This window comes from Dasypus novemcinctus, chromosome 1 (genome assembly GCF_030445035.2).
Source record: "Dasypus novemcinctus isolate mDasNov1 chromosome 1, mDasNov1.1.hap2, whole genome shotgun sequence".
Taxonomy (NCBI): Eukaryota; Metazoa; Chordata; class Mammalia; order Cingulata; family Dasypodidae; genus Dasypus; species Dasypus novemcinctus.
In genome coordinates, this window is record NC_080673.1 from 79,421,021 (window position 1) to 79,433,497 (window position 12,477).

The window sequence follows — 12,477 nt, forward strand, 5'->3', positions numbered from 1 at the left end:
ATCTTTTTGTATCTGTGTGGGGAGGGCCTGAGACTTCTTGAGTAATTACATCTAACCTTTCTAAAGAAAAGTCACTGAGGACATTTGGGTGCCGTTGGAACTGGCCTGGAATTCCGAGCCTCAAAGTATCAGTAGTGACATGAAATGACCTAGGTGGTGTTTCTTTCCTTGGTGAGCTTTTGCAAGTTTACTGTAGAAGGACCTATTTTAAATGTATTTCTTCCCAGACTAAACTAGATGCAAGTTGGCAAGCTTTCTCAAAGAATAACACTTCTGTCTTTATCATAAGGGTTTTTCCTTCAGTATAATTACAGATGACTGTTTTCCAAATGCTTTTTATGTTTGATCCTGGTTAATTAGCTAATAAGGCCCTCCATGGACTGATTATACTCACAATCAGTTCTATACTCACAAATATCTTGTCTTACAACATCCACACTTCTTAAAGGGTAACATGTCAGCCATTACCATCCAGTTCTAATTTACTGTGCCTATTTGCCGACTTGGAGAATGGCAGCAGGCCAGACAGGCATATCTAGGCTTGTTTGAAAGCTCTGTGGGTTGCCTGGGAGCCTTCTGTCATGCAGCCAACCAGCCTGGCCTCTGTTGGTCCTGAGCACCCAGCAGACATCCTCCCAGGGGGGATGGTAGTCCAAGAAGTTACTCACAAACATTTTTTTAAAAAGGAGAATGCTTTGTTAGTTTCTGAGAAAATTTTCAATTTCTAAATCAAGTTTCCTGACCAATAATATACAACACTGATTCAGTATAATGCAAGCTTTTTGTCAAAGTTGATAGCACAGCTAAATTTTTCAAACATTCAGATTATCCACAAATATATATATATACAGACAGCCAACAGTAATTACTAGATATCAATAGCTACAGCAGTCCTCCAAGCTCTGCAGTAATCTGTATGTCATTATACATCCCTCACTCTCCAAAGCTCTGTTACTTTTAAAAACCATCTCTAGAACAACATCATTAAAAGCAGCCGTGGGATATCATGGTCATCACTACACATAATATAGCAGGGACAAGCTTGTACATTCACAAAGATGTGGTACAGTGCTGCCTTACAGCTTTACTACTAGTGGATACTATAATATTTAAAAAGGCATTTTTGGACAAGTCTACTTTTCCAGCAGAGAGGGCTAATGTTTTTAAACCTAAAACCATCTCTTTCTACCCCCACCCCTCTATGTACTTTAAGAAAGGGCTGGGAAGCAGCTGGTAATAGAGAAAAAATATTCACTCTTTTGAGGGTTAGGGCTCTTGAGTTCTAGACTCAGCTCAGGTTTATAGCGGAATAGCTCCTATCCCTGAGTTACAGAATGAAGCCAGGAAGAATGAGCACCGGCACTGTCCTCCATCCTCATGAGGTCCTTGCATTTCCCCAGTACTCCACATCATGTCAAGACTCCTTGTCACTGCAAGTCCTATTCCATCTACCTCAATTGCTTTTCTCCTCCTTATCAGCCTGGTGACTAGCCCTCTCTTTGCTGCTAGACTGTGCATGTTTGGGAGGAAGTGTCCATGTCTACTTTACATTTGCTTTCCCAGTACCCAGCAAAAATCTTGGTAGTTCTTAAACATTTCAAAAATGTCTGGAAATTCTGAAAGTTCAAAATTGGGGAATTGCCACACTGAGATTTTAGGGCACCAACTCCATTTCAGGCGATCTATAATTGTTTCCCAAGCTCAGTTGAACAGTGGAGTGATTACAATCACGCATTATATCCAAAAGTTTAAGGACAAAAGCTAAATGCATCTTATTTATCCTTAGAATAGTTCAACCCCCTCTTCTTAATATTACTATGGAAAGAATTAAGTTGACCCATTGATTTTAATAATAATTGAATACAGCTGCTCTCAGGAACCCTATTAGAGTTAGAGTTTAATGAACCTGAAGGCAGTAAATGCTGTTCTGGGAAAGCTGCAAAGGTCAAGATATTTAGCCTCTGTTCTCAGAGAACAGCCTTAAAAGACAAAAAGATTTACAAAGATCACAAACCTTGGGTACCTGGGGTCTGTCTCTAAGGTGGAAAGCCTGAGATTGAGGTGAAGACAACTAACTTTGGTCACAACACAATTGAGTTGGGGTTGAGGAAACAGAAAAGCATATCAAGGCTGGGCGTTGAAGGTCAATGTGGTTTGAGGTTGACTTACCACCAGCTGGTGAGTGTAGGTGGCAAATCATATCTAAAGGACCTTACATGCCAGTGGGTCCAAGTAAAGATATTGTATTTCCTTGGGATCTCTTGCTATGTCAGGAGTATCTTCGATCCTACTGCCTCCCTAATAAAAAAAAATTTAAGTTACCAATAGCACTAAAACGACTACATTCTTAAAACTTTGGTACCCTCCACCAAAATAGACTTCAAACTAGATTCTAGCAAAGTGTTACATCTCACCAAGAAATGAAGTTAACAGCACAGTCCTGAACATATCCCAGGTGAAGAAGAGAAGGATCACCCTCACTCAAAAAAAATTCAGTTGCTGGACTACAGCTGTGGAGATTGCGTGTTAAGTTTTATGTGCCTAGAACAGCAATTTGCAGAACAGTTTTCCAAAAAACAGTAACGTCTTATCTACTCAACTCCAATGCACCATATTTGGGATTCTGCAATGGAGAGAGAGAGATGCAAGATTGGAAAGAAGCTGCTTTATTATCTGTAGAGTGACATTTTTTAAAAAAATTTTTAATTGAAAATTTTAAAAAACACCTCCCTTTAGAAGTGTGGAAATGCTGATAAAATAGTCTGTCCAGTCTAAGTACTGAATTAACCGAGGCTGAGGAAACAGCATCTGAAAGAAAAAATTTCCATGTCCTTTTGGAGATTCTTCAGCCCTTCATCACGTACACATGGAGGTTGTATGAAAGTACCTAATAAGGTGGCATGGATGGGCAGAGGCAGGGCAGGAAGTACGAGCAGGTGTCACCCATCCAACATTGGTTTCTGTGTGGTCAACACATTGGGTGTATGTTTGAGGAAGTATTTAAGCCCTTTTAAGAGCCATTTTATTACTAAAGAATTAACTCAGAATGCTCATGGCTTTGTTCCATTCCAAATGACAAAAACAAAAGGGCAATACTAAATCAAAAGTTTCTATATTTATCATTGGAGGCATATAACAAGATACTCTTCTGCCAATTCTAGATTTCTACATTCAGGAAAAAATGGGCAGAAATTGCCTGCAGACACATACAGTCCTGGGGTAAGGGTACATCTATAACAGAAGGGATTGCTTTTTGATATGGGTCTGTAAGTGTACATTAAACAGATGGGCCTAAATCCTCTGGAGAATGCTACACACCCATACAAAGCCCCCGGGTACTGTCTTTCATGTTGAAGTCTCTGATTTACTGACAGAAGTGTAAAATCCAATGCATCCAGACAGCTCCTGTCAACTACATATGTACTGAGATGCAAATTACATAGAAGTGCAAATTATTCTGACTGAAGTCAGCCTTAATTGAAACCTAGAGTAATAATCCCCTCAAGACTTTCTTGAAAAACTTGTCACCACATGAGCTCAGTGTTTGCTTTTTAGGGCAGGCTGTTGAGATGTCTATCCTTTCCTCGTGCAAGGATTTTTCCATTAGGAGAGATTCAGGCGTCTAAGTAGAGAGAGCTGCATTCTAGAGGGAGCACAAAGGTCACAACTCTGTTGAGCACCAGGATCTCTCTCTAATGGGTCTGCAATTAGCAGGCACTTCCCAATTGCACTCAAGGGTTGGCATCTATTCTAGACAGGTTGACACAGGTCATTTAACCATTTTATTTGCATTTGTCATCAGATGGCTAACTCAAAAGTCATATTTGGTTCTTAGAATATATATTACTTTTGTCATCAGACTGCTTTTTTTCTCAGGAGGTACTGGGGATTGAATCCAGAACCTTGTACATGCCAAGCACACTTTCAACCATTGAGCTACACTGGCTCCACTATACATTACTTTTGAAACATGGCTAAAGCACCAATTTTCTGAACCTGTCACCATGCTGCATGGAGGGTACAGCAGACTTCTTTTTACTCAAAAAAATATAGGCAAGGGACCTGGATACTGGAATTTCATTTGTGAAATATTCATAAAATTTATTTTATTTAAAAAATTTATGTTGTGCTATTGGCAAAGGTGTATAATTATAAATATATAATAGGTAAGTCCAGTCAGTCAAAATATGGCTAATGTAAGCATAGCCTGAGGAGATAGCATCTGAAAGAAAAACTTTCATGTCCTTTTGGAGATTCTTCAGCCCTTCACCATGTACACATGAAGATTATGTGGAAGTACCTAAAAAGGTGTACATGGAAGGTGTGCAGTGAAAGATACTTCTAATAAATGATCTTATTTCTTTTTGACAGGCTGAGCCTATTAGCTGTCTAGAATCCCTAAACATTCAGTGATTTTTACAGGACCCTGGTCCATGGAGTTTAAAATATAAGGCAACAGTAGGTCACTCCTATTATAACAGCCACCATGTATTCAGGAATCACAGCTAAGAGAAATGAAGAAAAGCCTAAGAGTTAACATCCTAGTAAAGACTGCTAATTTAATCTTCTCTGGTTTCACAAACACATATGGCGTGTCTCTTTGTGTGGATTATGAACATACAGGTCCCGGGGAACAGGAAGAAGAGTTAGGAGTAAAACCTCTTTGACCATCCATCAGGCTAGCTTCCTCAGGGAATGCTTTAAAAGAATGAAGTAAGAGCCCCCAAATGTAACATGTTTTTACTTTGGCAGACTGGGTAATCTTCCTGAATGTCACGGACCAGAAAGCCAATCTTTTGTATGTTTCTCTATGACTAAGGATTTCTTGAGGGAGAGAAAGGCCTGTCCTTCATAGAGCAATATGTCCACATTAGACAATACCTGATAAGGATCAGATAGTTAGAACTAGTAACAAAAAGGACTGAGAGTAACAAATCTGCACATACTAAACTGTGATTACTCAATGGGCTAAAAAAATTACCATGGCGTATAAAGACACAATTAACAAGTGAGTTTGCCTTTGCCTTTCAATGCTTCCTAATTTATTTAGCCATTCTATAAGCATATGTTGCACACTAAAGATGCAAAGATGAATGCGATATGGTTCCTACCTTCAGAGTGCTCCCAGGGTAGTGAGGGAAACCTCCAAATAAATGGATAATTGTATAAGTGTAAGTTATGAAAATAGGAAGAGAGTATTGTGGAAACACTGAATCGAGGCAATTAATTTAGGTCAAGACAGGCTTCCTGGAGAGGTGAAAGAAGTTAGGTGGAAGACGGAAAGAATTTCATACTGAGGGAGAAGCAACAGGAAAGACAATATAGCAGCACCAACTATATATATACACATTACAATATAGATACATATATATATATGATGCGCAGAGAGCAATTATAAGCAATTTGGTGTTGAAGTTTAATGCTCAAGTAGTAACAAAGATAAGGCTGGAAAATTTGATAGGAAGTGATTGATAGAGGATCTATTTTTTCAAATTAAGGAGCTTTGAATTCATTCAGGATGTGATGGGGAAACATTGTAGTGGTTAATCAGGAAAGTGGCATGGGCAGATACGTGTTTTGGACAGATTAGTTTGGAAGTTGAGGGGAACATAAATTTGAAGAAGAGATCTGGGCTGGAGATATAATTGTTGGCATTGTGAACATAATGGGTATAGCAAGACCTCTGAAAATGAAATTATCACCAAAGGAGTGTAATTAGAGTGAGAAGACAATGGACTAATAAAAATCCCTAGAGAATACCAACATTTAAAGGCTAAAGAATTTAGATGGATCTTAATATAAAATTGCCTGCCAGGTACCTGGATGTCCTCCAGATACATAGAAGTGAACTCATTTTCTTTCTTGTATGCCTTGTACTTCTAATATTCATGTTTCTATGAATGACACTGAAATTTGACCTGACTTCCTAGATTCCTCACTCTCCTTCACTGCTTCCCGTATCTCTTCAATCATACCTCATCCTACAGAATCTAATTATTTTGCATAATTGTTTCCATCATCCCTTTTCTATCCCTTATCAACCATCCTCTATATTAGTACAAGAATCTTGCAACCATTCTCACTCTCTGTCTTCAATCTCTCACCCATCCAGTCATTTCTTCATGGGTTGATCATATTATTCCCATGCTATTGGACTGGTTTCCATTGATCCCACAAAATTCCAGCGTTATAGTAGGGACCACAGTCCCTCCACAATGTCGCTCCTGCCTAACTCCCCAACTATATCTTTGCTGCCTTCCACCCTCAGCCTACCCCACATACTGAGGCTCTGGTGGAAGCGAACTCTGTACTGAGAGGCCCTTAATGTGCCATGCTTACCAAGAACACTTCCTGTGACCTCCGCTATCCTGACAAATACCTTCCAGTGTTTCAAGCTTCAGTTTATGTATTGCCTCTTCTATAACATTTTTCCCAGTTCTCCCTCTCTATTCTCCCTTGTGCCTCCCCTGTCCCTTATACAATCTTCTACAATAACACAAAATTTTTATTACACTAATTGGTTGACTTTCTACTATAGTGTAAGGTTCTTGAGAGGAACCTTATGATACTATCTTTGCATCCCTGGAGCCTCGTTTGATTCATGGTGGGCCCTTAATTTATGTTTATTGACATCAAAACAGTTATTTTTCTCTCTTTTTATTCAATTACTTTGGTATATAAAAGAAGCCAAAAAACTAGAGAAGAATATGGCTAAGTACAGTAATTGCAAAGAGATTTCTGCTGAAGGTCCAGCTCTAATCAATTGCAAATATCTAACTGGGGCACAAGCTTGAGAGATATGGAGGCCCAATCTAGGCTCTGAAAGGTGGGCATAAAGTAGATATGGCTCAAGCAATAGAGCTCCCACCTACCACATAGGAGGTCCCAGTTTCAGTTCTTGGTTCCTCCTAAAGAAGACGAGCAAGACAGCGAGCTGACATGACAGGCAGGCACAGCAAGCTGATGCAACAGGATGACGCAATGAAAGACACGAGGAAAACATGAGAGACATAGAAAAGCAGTGAGCGGAGGTGTCTCAAGCAATTATGTGCCTCCTTCTCACATCAGAGGTCCCTGGGTCAGTTTCCAGTGCTTCCTAAAAAAAAAAAAAAAAAAAGACCACTACACAACAAATGCAAACAATCAGGGGGTGGGAAGAAATAAATGACTTTCTGTCATGATTATGCCTTATATTTGGTCTCACTCACTTAATTATAAGTGTGTTTTGAAGACCTCACTTTGTGTAAAGAGTGAGCCAGTGTCTGTATTCAAAGAGTATATACACATTGGAAACACCATGCAAAAAATCTGCAATGGGCGTTTCTATTAATGATGCTATAAAATTCTTAAAATATATATTTATTTTTATAATTATCTTAATATTACCCTTTGCAGTCTAGTTGGTGCAATTATATATATATTTTTGGAATTTGGCAGATTTCAGAATCCAAAATAATTACTGCATTACCTTTTAAACACTTGAATAAGAATTAAATTATCAAAACCTAATATAACTATATATGTCACGTCTTTTGGCAACTACAAAAAGTAGATACACTGAGTTAAAAAGGTAAATGAAAGCCTTATCCAAATGCTTGCATTAAGTCTTTTTTTTTTTTAAGGAACAACTTCTTTTATCTACAAAGAAGACTTAAGAATATGCAATCCATAAAATTTCCTTCTAAAAATGACTCTCTTGTTCCACACAGTCTAATTAAGGTCTGTTTCATTATAATTCAATCTGAACTCTATATGCTGTAGTGCTGCTCTGCAAATGAGTCATAGGATAACTATTCCCAGTTTGTAGCCAGTTCTCCAGAGAAGCAAAGGAAAAAAGAAACAATTGCCTTTTAAGGAAATCAAACCTGTTTCTAGTGATAAACCTCTGTCTGCTTCTATTTGAACATATTCTCAACAAGCAAAGAACAGAATATTTAAAAATATACTAGCTATTGGACAAACCACCCAGCTGAATACATCTGTAGGTTTGTTTAATGTTTTTCTGTACCATAATCTATTATATATAAATGTATTATGTAAATATACCCACCTGGGCACACATGAAATAGTAAAATAAAAGAACATTTTTTTTTCTGCAAACATTAAGACATCTGGTTGCAATTTGGAATTATATTTTGGCTACTTTGTTAAAGAAATTTGTGTTTAATACATTATGTCTTGCAGTTTCTAGGAAATTTGTATAACACAGAATTTGTAGTGAAAAGAATTTCTACAGAAAAGCAAACAGGAAAGATTGTTTAAAAATACAGCTTTGCAACAGGCACCCTTCAACTAATCTCCCCTCTACCTAACTCAAAAATCTGATGGAAAAACTGTCATTTCAGTTTGGACTTCTCCCTAACTCTTCTTTTTTTTTCCTTTTTTTTTTTAAGATTTATTTATTTATTTATTTCTCTCCCCTTCCACCCCACCCCCCTGCCCCAGTTGTCTGTTCTCTGTGTCTATTTGCTGCATCTTCTTCTTTGTCTGCTTCTGTTGTTGTCAGTGGCACGGGAATCTGTATTTCTTTTTGTTGCTGTCATCTTGTTGTGTCAGCTCTCCGTGTGGGCGGTGCCATTCTTAGACAGGCTGCACTTTCTTTCCCGCTGAGCGGCTCTCCTTACGGGGCGCACTCCTTGCGCCTGGGGCTCCCCTACGCGGGGGACACCCCTGCGTGGCAAGGCACTCCTTGCGCACATCAGCACTGTGCCTGGGCCAGCTCCACACGGCTCAAGGAGGCCCGGGGTTTGAACCATGGACCTCCCATGTGGTAGACGGATGCCCTAACCACTGGGCCAAGTCCACTTCCCCCTAACTCTTCTTATTCTCTAAATTTGAAAAGCGAGGAATGTAAAATTTTAGCAAAAAGTGGCTGGATATTTAGCCCTTTTTATAAATTATTTGCAATTGTCTTATCCTCCTTATATTATACCAAAAATAGTTCTATCACTATTGTTTTAGTCAGTGTCTCAGAATGGACGAGAGAAATGACTCCTGGCATAATGAAAGTCTTCTTTTAAAATGATTAATGTTTGTCCAGTAGCACAAAATCACTTTTACAGATTGAAACGTTTTATAATTGTTGCTGCCTGGAGGTTACATACCTATACATAAATGCACACTTGCTATGCAGTATAAATCCAAGTTTCATTTTTGGCTAAAAACTGTCCCTTATTCTCTTATCTGAACAACAAAGCTACAGCTGAAGAACTCAAATTAAAACACACAATTCCTACCTATTTATCTAAGAAAAATAAAGTATATTCTAAAAATTACATCTGTTTAATTCAAGAGTGTCCTTTGTGAGCTAGAGCAAATGTACTCACTATTGCAGGGTGGTGGGGATGTGGGGAAGCATGGGAAAAATACAACTGGAGTGACCTATGAACTGGGATTAACAGTAATAATATAATATTCATGTATCCAAGCCAAAGATGTGCTGTACTGATAATGGCAGAGTATGGAGAAAGTGTGCCAAATGAATGCTATGGACCTGGTAGTAGTCTGATGATATAATCTGTAACATTTCACCATGGTGTGGTTATGTTGATAGTGGGGTGTTTTATCAGAATCCCACACATGTGCACGACTGTTTTGTGAGTTTACAACTTGTCATAAAAATATATTTAAAAAATAATAATAGGATGGGTTGTGGGGAAATACACCAAATGTAAGATAAGGACTATAGTTAGTAGTAAGATTTTAATGATAATCTTTCATCATTTGTAACAAATGTCTCACAATAATACAAGGTGTTGGCAGAGTATGGGACTCCTGTATAATGTTATGCATGTTTGCTTTGTAAGTTCACAACTTTTACTATACACTTATTGTTTATGTATGCTCATTGCTCATTAATCATTAGTTAATGTTAATCACTAATTAATGAGCTCATTGCTCGTTAATATTAGGTGAGGTATGATGTCCCTGTATGATGGCATGTATGTTTCTTTTGTAAGGTCGGAACTATTACTATACATTTATTGTTTATGTATGCTTATGTATGTGTGATATACCTCAATACATTTTTTTTAAAGAAAAAAAATTTTATCTGTTTGGCAAGGCTGCCAGTCCACTCAAATGGCACACAATAATTTCTGCAAAATATGGTGCTGAGAGAACTGGAGATCCATATCCAAAAGAATGAAAGAGGACTCCTATCTCACACTTATGTTTAGGAGTAAAGTCCTAAACATAAAAGTCAGGACCATAAAACTCCCAGAATAAATGTTTGGCAGCATCTTCAAGATCTTGTGTTTTATTAGATTTACACCCAAAGCACAAGCAATGAAAGAAAAATAGATACATGGGACCGCCTCAAAATCAAAAGCTTTTGTGCTCAAAGGACTTGGTCAAGAAAGTGAAAAGGTAGACTATGCAATGGGAGAAGATATTTGGAAAGCAAATATCTGATAAGAGTTTACTATCTAGAATATATAAAGAAATCCTACAACTCAACAATAAAAAGAAAAACAACCCAATTTTAAAATGGGTAAAAGACTTGAATAGATGTTTTTACAAAGAGGAAACACAAACACTTAAAAAGCACATTAAAAGATTCTCAGCATCACTAGATATTAGGGAAATGCAAATCAAAACCACAACGAGATATCCTTTCGCATCCTCTAGACTGTCCACTATTAAAAATCAGAAAACTTAAGTGTTGGAAAGGATATGGAGAAAGAGGAACACTCATTCACTGGTGGTGGGAACGTAAAATGGTACAACCACTGTGGAAGATGTTTTGTCAGTTCCTCGAGAAGCTAAGTAGAGAATTGTCATATGATCCAGCAATTCCACTATTAAGTATATACCCAGAAGAACTGAAAGCAGACATTTGTGCACTGATGCTCAAAACGGCATTATGAACAATTGTCAGAAGGTGGAAGCAACCAAAGATTCCATCAATCAATGAACGGATAAACAAAATATGGTATATACATACAAGGGAATATCATGCATACGGCAATGTGGTTGGACCTTGAGGACATTATGTTGAGTGAAATAAGCCAGACATAAAAGGACAAAAATAGTGTATGAGCTCACTAATAAGAACTACTTATAATAAGCAAACTCATAGAGTCAGAATCTAGAATACAGGCTACCAAGAGATAGAATGCAGGTAGAGGATGGGAAGCTAATACTTAATTTGTGCAGAATTTCTAGTTAGGTTGATTGCAAATGTTTGGAAATGGGTAAAGGTGATGGTAGCACATTGTGAGCATAATTAACAGTGCTGAATTATGTGTGAGAATATGATTGAAATGGGAAGTTTGGGGTCATGTATGTTACCAGAAGGAAAACTAGCGGATAAAACGTGGGACTATATAAGACAGTGAACCCTTGTGGACGATGACTGTGGTTAACAATACAAATATAAGAATGCTTTTTCATGAACTATGACAAACGTATGCCACTATTACAAGGTGTTAATAATAGGATAGTATATGGGGAAAAAATACCCCTAATGCAAACTATGGACTATAGTTAACAACAATATTTTATTATTCTTTCATCAGTTTTAACAATGGTACCACACCAAAGCTAAGTGTCAACAATAGGGCAGTATATGGGAAAGTAGTTTTTAGGTGTCTTTTATGTAAACATACAATTTTCTAATTTAAAAAATAAATTGCATTAATTTTTTAAAATTATGCTATGTGAAAGAAAGCAGACACAAAGTACCACTGTGGTATGATTCCAGTAGTATTAATATAAAGTGTAAATATAAAGAAATCTGTAGAACAAGAATTAGATTAGTGGTCATGTAGGGCTGGGGAAGGATGGAGAGATTGAGAGGTAACTGCTAAGGGGTATGGGCTTTTCTTTTTGGACTAATGTAAATGTTCTAAAATTGACTGTGGTGACAAATGCACAACTGTGATTATATTGAGTGCCACTGACTGAACACTTTAGATGAATTGTTTGGTGTGTGAATATATCTCAATAAAACTGCTTTTCAAAACACTCAAAAATTATATCTGATTAAGATACCTTGGTAAAAAATATGTATACATAATAATTTAAAAAGTAAAGGTCATATAGAAAATATAGGTGCCTATTAAGACTTTGGGGGAGGTAAACTATGTCTCTAACAAAACCAAAAACATTACTTGTAAAAGAAAATAATTGATAAGTTTGACTATGCTATAATTAAGACTTGTCATTCATCCAAAGGAACCTTAATAAAGTGAAAAGACAGGTTACAAAATAGGAGGTCATTTACTCTACATTCAACTGCAAGATTTATATGAAGAATATATACTAATCAATAATATGTGCTAATCAATAAGAAGAACACAAACAGCCTAATAAAAAATATTCTAAAGGCAACATCAGGCAATTTACAGAAGAGAAAATGCATACAGCCAATAAGTATGAAAAGATAAACTACTGAACTGGTGATAAGTGGAATACAAATTAGGCCACTAGGAGGTATCATTTTATACCCAGAAAGGTGGTAAAAATTAAAGAGCC

The 12,477-nt window shown here is 37.3% G+C and overlaps 1 protein-coding gene across 3 annotated transcripts in view; it reads right to left on the reverse strand.

Annotated features, from left to right (window-relative positions):
* SYNPO2 (synaptopodin 2) overlaps nucleotides 1-12,477 on the reverse strand; it is a 191,489-nt gene that overhangs the window by 144,893 nt on the left and 34,119 nt on the right. Inside the window, exons 2-3 of one of the 3 annotated variants that reach the window (XM_071214970.1) lie at nucleotides 5,112-7,096; nucleotides 2,170-2,298 (exon numbers count right to left, since the gene is read on the reverse strand). The exons of the other annotated variants lie outside the window; for them this stretch is intronic. The gene's annotated coding sequence lies outside the window, so the exon portion shown is untranslated. The remainder of the gene's footprint in view (nucleotides 1-2,169; nucleotides 2,299-5,111; nucleotides 7,097-12,477) is intronic. 3 annotated transcript variants of the gene reach the window in all.